Here is an 11,646-nt window from a genome sequence, read left to right as displayed (position 1 = left end):
AGTTTGGCATAGAATTTTGGGAATGATCCAGGTGTAAAGGGGAAAGTTTGATTTGGCAATTTGAACCATAGAAGGAAAAATCACCGAATCAATTTTTGCTTTGATGGGGAGTTGGCCTTTACATTCAAAAGAGGGGAAGAATCCACTAGATTCAATCATAAATCAGATAAGGATTGAATGCTAAGTGGATTGATTGATTATGAATGTGTTTTTCCCTCTTTTGTAAGTTGAAATGTTGATTTAGGGTAAAGTGCTGAAATTGAAGGCAAAACTAAGAAAATAATAAGCTACGGATGCGGGATTTAGTCATACAACTAGATCTGAGAAATATGAGTTGATTCAGATCTATCTTGCGAAAATGCCTTGAAACAACAGGGACCATGGCATTGCCTCTTGCTCCTCCAAATTTTTTGCGCGTCAAAAAAGGGTTTTTCCATCTCTTTGTCTGAAGCTTATTTCCAGAAGTACAATTGCACACCTATTTCCTACACCAAAAAGAAAGGGAAATAGGTTGGGAATAGGGGCTTGCCTTTGGTCAAACCCCAGTTTTGGAATTAACCATAAAATTTAGATAAATGTAATTAAAATGACTGAAAGGAAATGTTCTTCTTTTAAGGGAGATGTTGAATTATGACTCAAAATTGAAATGATTATACCTCCTTATGAAGTTTTGCTTGCCTCCATATGGAATTAGGGTTACATGAAATAGGATGTTGATCTCCACATCAATGCTTGATCCTTGACTTTATTGCTTCTCCAAGGCTTGAAGGAAGACTAAAAATGCTCAATTATTCTTGAATGCTTGAATACTTGATTTCGTGTGTACTTGAATGCTTCTGAATTCTTGTGGATCATCAAATGAGAGGGGAAATCCTCTTTATATACCTACCTATCAGATTAATTAACTAATTTTTTGAGATAGGCCGACACGGAGAAAGAAATCCCGCTCAAATTTGAGATGGAGAGAGGGTTCAAATTAGGTCCCATTTAGGGAGGACCATGGCGGCACGCCCTGGTCCTGGCTTATTTTGGGGCAGGATCAAGGTGCAGGCTGAGTGCAAGTTTAAAATTTTTGGCATTTGTGATGTGCAAGAACATAATAAGGTCTTCAATTAGGCCAAGGGGCACAAAAACTAAGGTGAATACCCAAATGCGGTCAAAAATTGTAAGGGGTGCAATTTTAGGACGCTACATTTAACCTCCACTTTAGCGGAAGTATGAAGTCAATCATACTCTCGGTAAAGTACAAAGGGTTCAGATTGAAATACTTTCACCAAGTCATCAAAGAGGCAAGATACACCAAGCCCCAAATGAACTTTAGGATCTCACAACTTCAAAGACAAGGTAAAAGGGAACATCATGAGAGAGAGAAAGAGAGAACCATGACTTCTACTAGTAAGGTTTTGTTACTATGAGTCATGAAAAGAAAAATACCAAAAATTACAAAGCAAAAGCTAAGTAACTTTAAGTATCAAGATATGAAAGAGAGAGAATCATTGAGCAGAGTGTCTACCCCCACATTAAAGTGATTGTGCGTGCCTTATTGGGAAAAATTGCTATAAGGTAGGATACACCCAAAAAGACAAGCATGTTATCACAATAATTTAGCCCCCAAGAGAGGACAAATCAAAGGATAATGATAATAAAACACGACGTGGTTTCACCTAACTTTGGAGTGAGTATGCTTTTTATGATAACTTATGTGTATATATATATGTGTGTGTGTGTGTGTGTGTGTGTGTATGTATGTATATATATATATATGTATGTATATCATGTATATATACATGATACATACATATATATATACATATATATGTGTGTGTGTATGTATATCATGTATATATACATGATATACATATATATATACATGATATACATATATATATATACATGATATACATATATATACATGATATACATATACATGATATACATATATATATACATGATATACATATATATACATGATATACATATACATGATATACATATATATATATATATATATATATATATATATGCATATAATTGTCCTCATCCCCCAAAGAAAGGAAACCACCATGGATGAAGGGAAGAAGTCTCTTTTGAGTCAACATGGGAAACCAAAAGAGATCTCAATGCTTTGCATTGTCCTTAAGTAGACAATAGTAGGGACAACAAATAGAAGAATGGAGAGATAAATAGAAGAAGGTCACAAACAAGCAAGAGAGGAGAGAGAAAGAGAGAGAGAATCTATAGTGATAATGAAGCTAATCAAGCACGTCATCCACCCCCCGATCTTGCTCATCATTGTTTCAGGAAGGTGGACAACATGCAAGAGGAGCGACATCGAGCACAGTAGATGGAGCTATCACAAGTTACAAACAAGAACCACGCTCTAAGGATGGATCACTTTGTTTGTTACTAGGAGCTAGGATTAATGCTTTTGAATTTTTTTTTTAAAATCATTGTCAACATCAACATATTCATATTCATCATCTGAAATATTAGGATCAACATTTTATCATTAGCAACATTCTCACCTATTTCTTCATCAAGATTAATAAAAATAGGAGCTCTAATAGGAATAGAACTTGAACCATCATTTGTTTTAAGCATTTTGCGTCTTGGAGAATTAGGTTGAACATCATTATTAGGAGAAAATAGAATTATGTCAACAAGAGGTGTCTTGAGAGAAGAAATGATTTGGGAAGCAATTTCACGAGCTTCGGTACAACATCTTCGTCGGTGTTCTCTTGCAAAATGGTTTCGTTTAGTTTTAGCTAAATGTTGTGAAGGTTTAGGTTCATCAAGTATAGGCTTGTTTTCTTCTTTTAAGGAAGGATGAATGTGTTGAGGTCTTTTAGGTTGAACAATAGGAGAGTTTTCTCACTTCTCTTTGTAAGATGTAGGAGGTGAAACCACACCATATAAAGGAGGAATAGGAAGTTTTGGAAGGAGATGGGGTCCATCATGAGGAGAAGGAATAGGTCTACTCATAGGAGGAATAGCTTGATGCTAGGGAGGAGAAGCACTTCTATCCTTGGGAGGAAGAATGGACTCATCCATAGGAGAAGGAATAGATTCCTCTTTGGGAAGAAGATTATTTCTTTCCTTGGGAGGAAGAATAATCTTATCCTCAAGTAGAGGTATATGATCATCAAGAGCAAGGCTAAGTATTGGATTTCTAGGTTTACTCAAAGACAGAATCATCTCATTTTTCCATTTTTGATATGATTTAAAGATAGCATCACTTTTAGGTTGAAGAGGTTGGAATTATTCAGATAAAAAATAATCAAGACAAACATCTCCACGCCTCATTGTAGGTTGATATATGCTATGATTAACAGTCATGATTTTATCATTATGGGGAAATTTCAAACACTTATGAATAGTAGAAGTGATCTCTTTCATGGAAGAGAGCCAAGGATGTCCTAGTTTCACACAAAATTGATTGAATGTAGGAATGATAACAAATTTAACATCTAAGCATTTAGTGCCAACATCAATAGGAAGTGTGATAGAACTAATAGCAGGACAAGAGAAGTCATCAAAAACTTTAACTACCACATCAGTGTCATAATATATCACTTGATACAATTGCAAAGTATAAAGACATTCTTCAATTATCACATTAACCATGGAAGTTGGATCAATAAGCACCCCTCGAGAAGGTATGTCTTTGATTTTTGCAGTTATGTAAAGTGGGCCATCGGGTGCTTTAATAGTCTCACTAGGATCAAATGTAATGCTCAAGTCCTTAGGAGTTTCATTTTTGTCAACAAGGTTCACCACATTATTAGACTCAAGGCCAACATCATTGGGAGAGAAGGCAAGATGATCAGTCTTAATCACATTGGTGGAATGGGAAGGTAAAGGATCAGTGAAAATTTGAAGGTTTTAATTTGGAGGATCTACTGATTTGTTTCCCTTATCATTCACACCAACCATAGATATGGTATAGTTATCAATCAAGTTTTGAATCTTACTTCTCAAATAATAATACTTTTCAGTGTAATGACTGGATTCACAATGGTATTGGCAAAAGGCTTTGGCATCATTAGAGGATAGCAAGGTCTTAGTTGTATCAATTGGTTTGATAGGAGGAAGTTTCAACACATTCCTTTGTAAAAATTGAGACATAATACTATGCAAAGATTCACTAAGAGAAGTGAATGCTTTTCTTAAGCATTTAGACAAAGAATGCACACCTGTCGCGGCCACCACTTGAGTGTTGTTGTTGTCATTGAATTTGATGAATATCTTATTTGGTTTAAAATTTGCAAAAGATTGTTGGGAACTTTCACCCTTATCACTCAGAGCCATTGAAGAGGATGATTGCTCCAATTGACTTGCAGTAAGATGATAGTTGTGAAGTACTGTGCATAGTTGTGTAAAGGAAGTAAACTCAGAAAAGAGAAGTTTATCCCTAATATCTTTTTATAAATTATCAATAAAAATCTTTTGAATGTCTTGATCGAGAATATGAAAAAAATTTGAGAATACAAATGCTTATATCTACCAATAAAATTAGTCACTTTTTCTTTCACTCCTTGCTTACAATGCATCAAATCAGTCAAAGTAAATTTAGGACCAATATTATTGTGAAGTTGTTGAATGAAAACATTAGCCAATTGTTGAAAAGAGGTAATAGAACAAGGAGGCAAAGAAAAATACCATCGCAAAGATTTATCCCTTGATGTTCTAGTAAACAATTTAGCCAACAATCTTTGATCATGAGCAAAGTCACTACACAAAGTTTGAAATATTTTCACATGGGTCAAGGGATCACCTTTTTCATTATAAAGCTCCAATTGAGGGACTTCCACATGTTTAGGAGGGTCAGCTCAGACAATGTCATTCGATAATGGACTCGCTACATCAAATGTGGGCACATTATACTTAGATTGATTCATAGAAGCTATTTGTTGTTGTAAGCAAGAGACTGTGTGGGCTATATTGTTGATGGTAGCTTTCGTAGAAGGATTGAAATTAGACATGTTGGATTGAGAAGGAGGGTTAACATTGTTGAAAGAAGGAAGGGGATGAGAATAAGGAGGGATATTATTATAGGAAGGTGGGGGTTGAGAATAAGGAGGGGTGTCGATATAGCAAGGCAGGGGTTGAGAATAAAGAGGTGGAACATTATGATGGGTAGGTATGGGAGAAGATAGGGTAACAAATGGAAGAATCATGGTAGGAGGAATGAAAGAAAAGGAATTACCCCCTTGACTAACATTCATAGGTATGACATTTTGTGTAGAGGTAGCCATGATGTTCGATGTAAATGTCAAAACACTAGTCATTGGTGTAGTCAAAGAAATGGAATGATTAACTTGAGTAGGAGGTTGTGTATAACCTAGGGATTCAGCACAACTCTTCATGGTCATAATATTATAATCATTAATATAAGAAATACCACATAGGATATCAACACCAAGTTTATCACTTTGAACCATTCTTTTTAATCCTTCAATCAATGGGAGAGCTTCACTTTCTGGGTACTATTGACTCACCATTGTTGAAGATCTTCAAATTGATTGTCAATCTTCTCCAATTGGTGAACAGAAACCCTAGCTAGTGATTCCTCCACATCATGAGAATTATCTAAAGAATGAGGATGGGCGGGGACATTTGTAGGATTGGAAGAATTACCAATATCCTCATGGAAAAAGTTATCCAAATTAGGCTTCATCTCCTCAGCAATTAAACCTTGGGAAGCCCTAATTCTACAACTTCTGTCATGGGGATACTATAGGTTGGACTAATAGTAGTAAAACTCATGCACTAAGGGAGGGAAATTGAAATTTTGAAATTTGAAATTTAAATTTTGGAATCTAAGTTGCAAAATAATTGAATAATGCCATATTTATTGAAAGCACAAAGAGAAATAATGCAACCTCTTAGGGAGGATGGCGGAGCATGGGAAGCAGCTAGGGTTTACCAGACCGCAAGATCAGTGGATAGCTTGTGGGTAGAAATCATGGCCTCTAAACATAAGATTTGGGTTTAACAAAAGCCTTGATAGAACATGGTGACCACCACAGAATGCGTGGAAGGCTCTCGAAAAGTCCAATACTCAGGGGGAAAATCTCCCAGGGAAGGTTTTTGAAGGGCAGTTGTAGCCGATAGAAATAAATGGGGTTATGCAAATTTGCGGCTGAATGGACCTTTCAACTTTTGCAAGATTGAAAAAATGTTTTGGAGGTTGAAAGTCACAACACACTCTCAGAGTCAAGATAAGGTAAACCCTAACATAGAGCACACAACAGTTGTCTCTTTGTTAATAGATGGTACTGCTTGGAATAGTTTTGTTAGTTTCTTTAAGGAAAAGGCTTTCTTTATGAAATGAAGTGGGCCTTGGCCTACCTTTAGTAGGATAAGAAGTTGGGTGAATGATAACTAGGGAAATACCACAATTTTAAAAACACTGCCAAATGGTTGAATGAAAACATTAGCCAATTGTTGAAAAGAAGTAATAGAACAAGGAGGCAAAGAAAAATACCATTGCAAAGATTTATCCCTTGATGTTCTAGTAAACAATTTAGCCAACAATCTTTGATCATGAGCAAAGTCACTACACAAAGTTTGAAATATTTTCACATGGGTCAAGGGATCACCTTTTCCATTATAAATCTCCAATTGACGGACTTCCACATGTTTAGGAGGGACAACTCAAACAATGTCATTGGATAATGGGCTTGCTACATCAAATGTGGGCACATTATACTTAGATTGATTCATAGAAGCTATTTGTTGTTGTAAAGAAGTAAATTTAGGACCAATATTATTGTGAAGTTGTTGAATGAAAACATTAGCCAATTGTTGAAAATAAGTAATAGAACAAGGAGGCAAAGAAAAATACTGTAGACGTCTAAAAATGGTCAACGCTTGCGGAGTCATACTTTAACATTTGTGCATTGCCTTATTTTAGGGTTTTTGCGTCACATTAACATTTCTCCTATGATTCGCACTTGGTCTTTATCATTTGCGAGCATCGAGTCATTCTTCTGCATTCTTCATTTGTCTCACTTTCAAATTTGGTCTTGTCGATAGCAATATTTGTCATGATTTTGGTCGATATTATCTTGTCGCATCAATGTGCATGCTCATTTGTCATATTTTGACATCGTTAATTCGATTTCATTTTGGACATCATCTATCCTAATTAGGGTTTTGTCCTATTATCAATCTTGTCATCTTGTGATCGATTTGTCATTGATCGTTGTCGTTATCAATCTTGTCATCTTGTGATCAATTTGACATCGATCATTGTCATTTTCAATCTTGTCATCTTGCGATCGATTTGTCATCGATCGTGGTCATTTTCAATTTTGCAATCGATTTGTCATCGATCATCGTATTTCTCAATCGTGTCAATTTGGATCAATTAGTCATTGTTCCTCATCAATTGGCGCACTTATCAATCAAATTGTTTGTCAAGCATTGGTCCTTTGTCAGTCAGAATCATGATCAAATCGAATTGATATCAATGATCCTTTGTCAAGACCTAATTGTCATTCTTGCATTTTCTAATTCATCTTCTAGGGTTTCATGATTTATTCATTTAACCTTGTTTTTCATTTCTCCCTCTAGGTTAAATAGTTTATTTATCCTAAGTCTTCTTATCACAATTAAATGTTTATTTAATTGGCTAATTAATTCTTCCCTCTTTGTGAATTAATTAATAAATGAAAAATTGTTAATTAATTCACTTAATTCCTAATTTCCTAATTTCCTAATTTCTATTTCATCTAATTTTCAATTCTCTCCTATTTTCCTCCTAATTTCATGGGAATGACATTTCAAGTTGTCATAATTTGTCATAATCGACAATCAATCAATTTTGACATAGAAATTTGTCATAATTTTGTCATAATTATCAATCAATCAATCTTGCATAGAAAGTGCAAATTTATCATAATTTGTCATAATTGCCATTCTTGATTTGCAATTTCCATTCGAATCTCTTCATGCTAATTTGATCTTTTCTCCAATTTGTCTATAAATTGGATGAATTTCTTCAATTAAGATCCCTACCTGGTCGAATCAATCACGCTTCGAGTATTCTTGTGCTACAATCTTGTCTACTTGCTTTCACATCATGCTTATGCACTAGTAGGTGAGATCCACAAACAAATCTATTTGAAGGAGAAAGAAGGACAATGGAGCCACATGAAGGAGACATCTGCATTTGGTTTTCTTAGTTTTCAATCTTGAATGTCTTGTTTTCATGTTTTCATTGAGTGTAATTAGGATTGGTCATTGCAATTGAGTTTTCGTGATTGAACTAGGCTAATATTGATTTGCTTTGATGATTTCCACATTTCCTATCTACAAATACCATTGCATAGATTTATCCCTTGATGTTCTAGTAAACAATTTAGCCAACAATCTTTGATCATGAGCAAAGTCACTACACAAAGTTTGAAATATTTTCACATGGGTCAAGGGATCACCTTTCCCATTATAAAGCTCCAATTGAGGGACTTCCACGTGTTTAGGAGGGACAACTCAGACAATTTCATTGGATAATTGGCTCGCTACATCAAATGTGGGCATATTATACTTAGATTAATTCATAGAAGCTATTTGTTGTTGTAAGGAAGAGACTGTGTGGGCTAGACTGTTGATGGTAGCTTCGGTAGAAGGATTGAAATTAGACATGTTGGATTGAGAAGGAGCGGTAACATTGTTGAAGGAAGGAAGGGGCTGAGAATAAGGAGGGATATTATTATAGGAAGGTGGGGGTTGAGAATAAGGAGGGATGTTGGTATAGGAAGGCGGGGGTTGAGAATAAAGAGGTGGAACATTATGATAGGTAGAGATGGGAGAAGATTGGGTAACAAATGGAAGACTCATGGTAGGAGGAATGAAAGAAGAGGAATTACCCCCTTGACTAACATTCATAGGTATGACATTTTGTGTAGAGGTAGTCATGATGTTTGATGTAAATGTCAAAACACTAGCCATTGGTCTAGTCAAAGAAATGGAACGATTAACTTGAGTAGGAGGTTGTGTATAACCTAGGGATTCAGCACAACTCTTCATGGTCATAATATTATAATCAACAATATGAGCAACACTATGTAAGATATCAACACCAAGTTTATCACTTTGAACCATTCTTTTTAATCCTTCAATCAATGGGAGAGCTTCACTTTCTGGGTACCGTTGACTCACCATTGTTGAAGATCTTCAAATTGATTGTCAATCTTCTCCAATTGGTGAACAGAAACCCTAGTTAGTGATTCCTCCACATCATGAGAATTATCTAAAGAATGAGGATGGGCAAGGACATTTGTAGGATTGGAAGAACCACCAATATCCTCATGGAAAAAGATCCAAATTAGGATCCATCTCCTCAACAATTAAACCTTGGGAAGCCTTAATTCTACAACTTCTTCTCATGGGGATACTATAGGTTGGACTAATAGTAGTAAAACTCATGCACTAAGGGAGGGAAATTGAAATTTTGAAATTTGAAATTTGAATTTTGGAATCTAAGTTGCAAAATAATTGAATAATGCAAAATTTATTGAAAGCACAAAGAGAAATAATGCAACCTCTTAGGGAGGATGGTGGAGCATAGGAAGTAGCTAGGGTTTACCAAACCTCAAGATCAGTGGACAAGTCATGGGTAGAAATCATGGCCTTTAAACATAAGATTTGGGTTTAACAAAAGCTTGGATAGAACATGGTGACCACCATAGAATGCATGGAAGGCTCCAGGAAAGTCCAATACTCAGGGGAGAAATCTCCTGGGGAAGGTTTTTGAAGGGCAGTGGTAGCTAATATAAATAGATGGGGTTATGCAAATTTGTCGCTGATAGGACCTTTCAACTTTCGCAGGATTGAAAAAAAGTTTTGGAGGTTTAAAGTCACAACACACTCTCAGAGTCAAGATAAGGTAAACCCTAAGATAGAGCACACAACGGTTGTCTCTCTGTTAATAGATGGTATTGCTTGGAATAGTTCTGTTAGTTTCTTTAAGGAAAAGGCTTTCTTTATGAAATGGAGCGGGCCTTGGCCTACCTTTAGTAGGATAAGAAGCTGGGTGAATGATAACTAGGGAAATGCCACAATTTTAAAAACATTGCCAAATGGTTTTTATTTGGTCATATGTGCAAGTTCTAAGGATAAGGAATGGATTTTAAACAGTGGACCTTTTTTGATGGGAGGAAAGGGTTTTTATATAAAGGACTGGGTTTCAAACTTCAATCCAAAAAAAGAGACTATTTCAGAAGTCCTGATGTGGATCAGATTGTACAATTTACCACATGAATAATGGAATGAGGAAACTTTTGCACTGATTGGGAATAAGTTGGGAACCTTCATTAAATCAAATGAGGCAATCACAAGTAATGACTACAGTATGTATGTGAGGATTTGCATTTATTTTCAGGACACACACTCTCTACCCAGGATGGTGGAACTCAAATCAGGTGAAGGCATTTGGAAGCAAATGATAGAAGTTGAGGAAAATATAGAAATGTGCAAGTTGTGTAAAAGATTTGGACATCCAAAAAATGAATGTTCTTCATAGAGAAAAGGGAAGGGTATAATGCATGAGGTTTTGAATGAAGTGCTTTTAAGTAAAGAAAAGGTGTTTTTATTGGAAGATGTAAACTTTCTAGATTTGATGGATAGTAGGTGTGAACGAGAGATGTTAGTAGAGAGGGACAAAAGATTTGACTCAGTTTTTTTGGCTAAAGTGTTGCAATGGAGAGGACATCCAAAAGAATATAGAGTCATTAGGCAATAGTTTAGATGGCTTACAGGATCAGTTTATGAATGACGCTCAAGAGATAGAGACTCCTATGAGGTTTAATGCAACCTACAAAGAGGTGGGTCTTTGGTTGAAGACACATGTTTGTCACCTGAAAGAGAAAATGTGGTGAATAGGAATTTAGTTTCGAAAGATGAAGAAGCAATCCTTGATCAGAAGTCACATAGCAAAGTTGTTGGGATGAGCCCAGAGGGAAGTTCTAATCATTTGAAAGGACAGAAGGCAGAGAAAGTGGGAGTCCTCAATTCCCCAGCAAATTTTAAATCCCAAAGTATGGATTGTAGGAGTGAGAAGCTAGGGGAGGATTTTTCAAGCCATCAGTGGATAGGACACCAAGCAAGTTTAGAACCAAGAAGTTCTTTAGATGAAGGTAAGGAAGATTTTGAGGTCGGTTTCAAGGATATTCCAATATCCCCAATAAGAAACCTAGAGAGTTCATTTGAAAATGGGAAAGATAATGAAAACTCTTCTAAGGATTTGGAAACAGAAGGAAACTAGGATGGGGACTTTGAAGATGGGATTCTCAAGAAACATTCACTAGACCAAACCTCTTCAAAAAATATTGTGGTTGCGGTAGGAGAGAAAAAGAAAAGAGGTTGAAAATCAGTGCAAGTAAAGCTGGAAATGGTGGGTAGTGTCGTTGGCCAGAAAAAATTGAGATCGGGAAAAGGCTATGCCTTTTCTTGGGAGCCATGAGGGTCCTATCATGGAATGTCAGAGGTTGCAATGCCTTTGACAAGATTTGTTTGATCAAGTGATGTTTCGATCAGGCGAGAACGGATATGTTTCTTTTACAGGAGATGAAACTTAGTGGGAGGGAGGTTGAGAGCTTTGGAAGGTCCTTTAATAGATGGTAGAGGTGTATCATTGAATCA

Source organism: Cryptomeria japonica, chromosome 10 (assembly GCF_030272615.1).
Source record: "Cryptomeria japonica chromosome 10, Sugi_1.0, whole genome shotgun sequence".
In the NCBI taxonomy this organism is placed as follows: Eukaryota; Viridiplantae; Streptophyta; class Pinopsida; order Cupressales; family Cupressaceae; genus Cryptomeria; species Cryptomeria japonica.
This window is presented reverse-complemented; position numbering follows the sequence as displayed.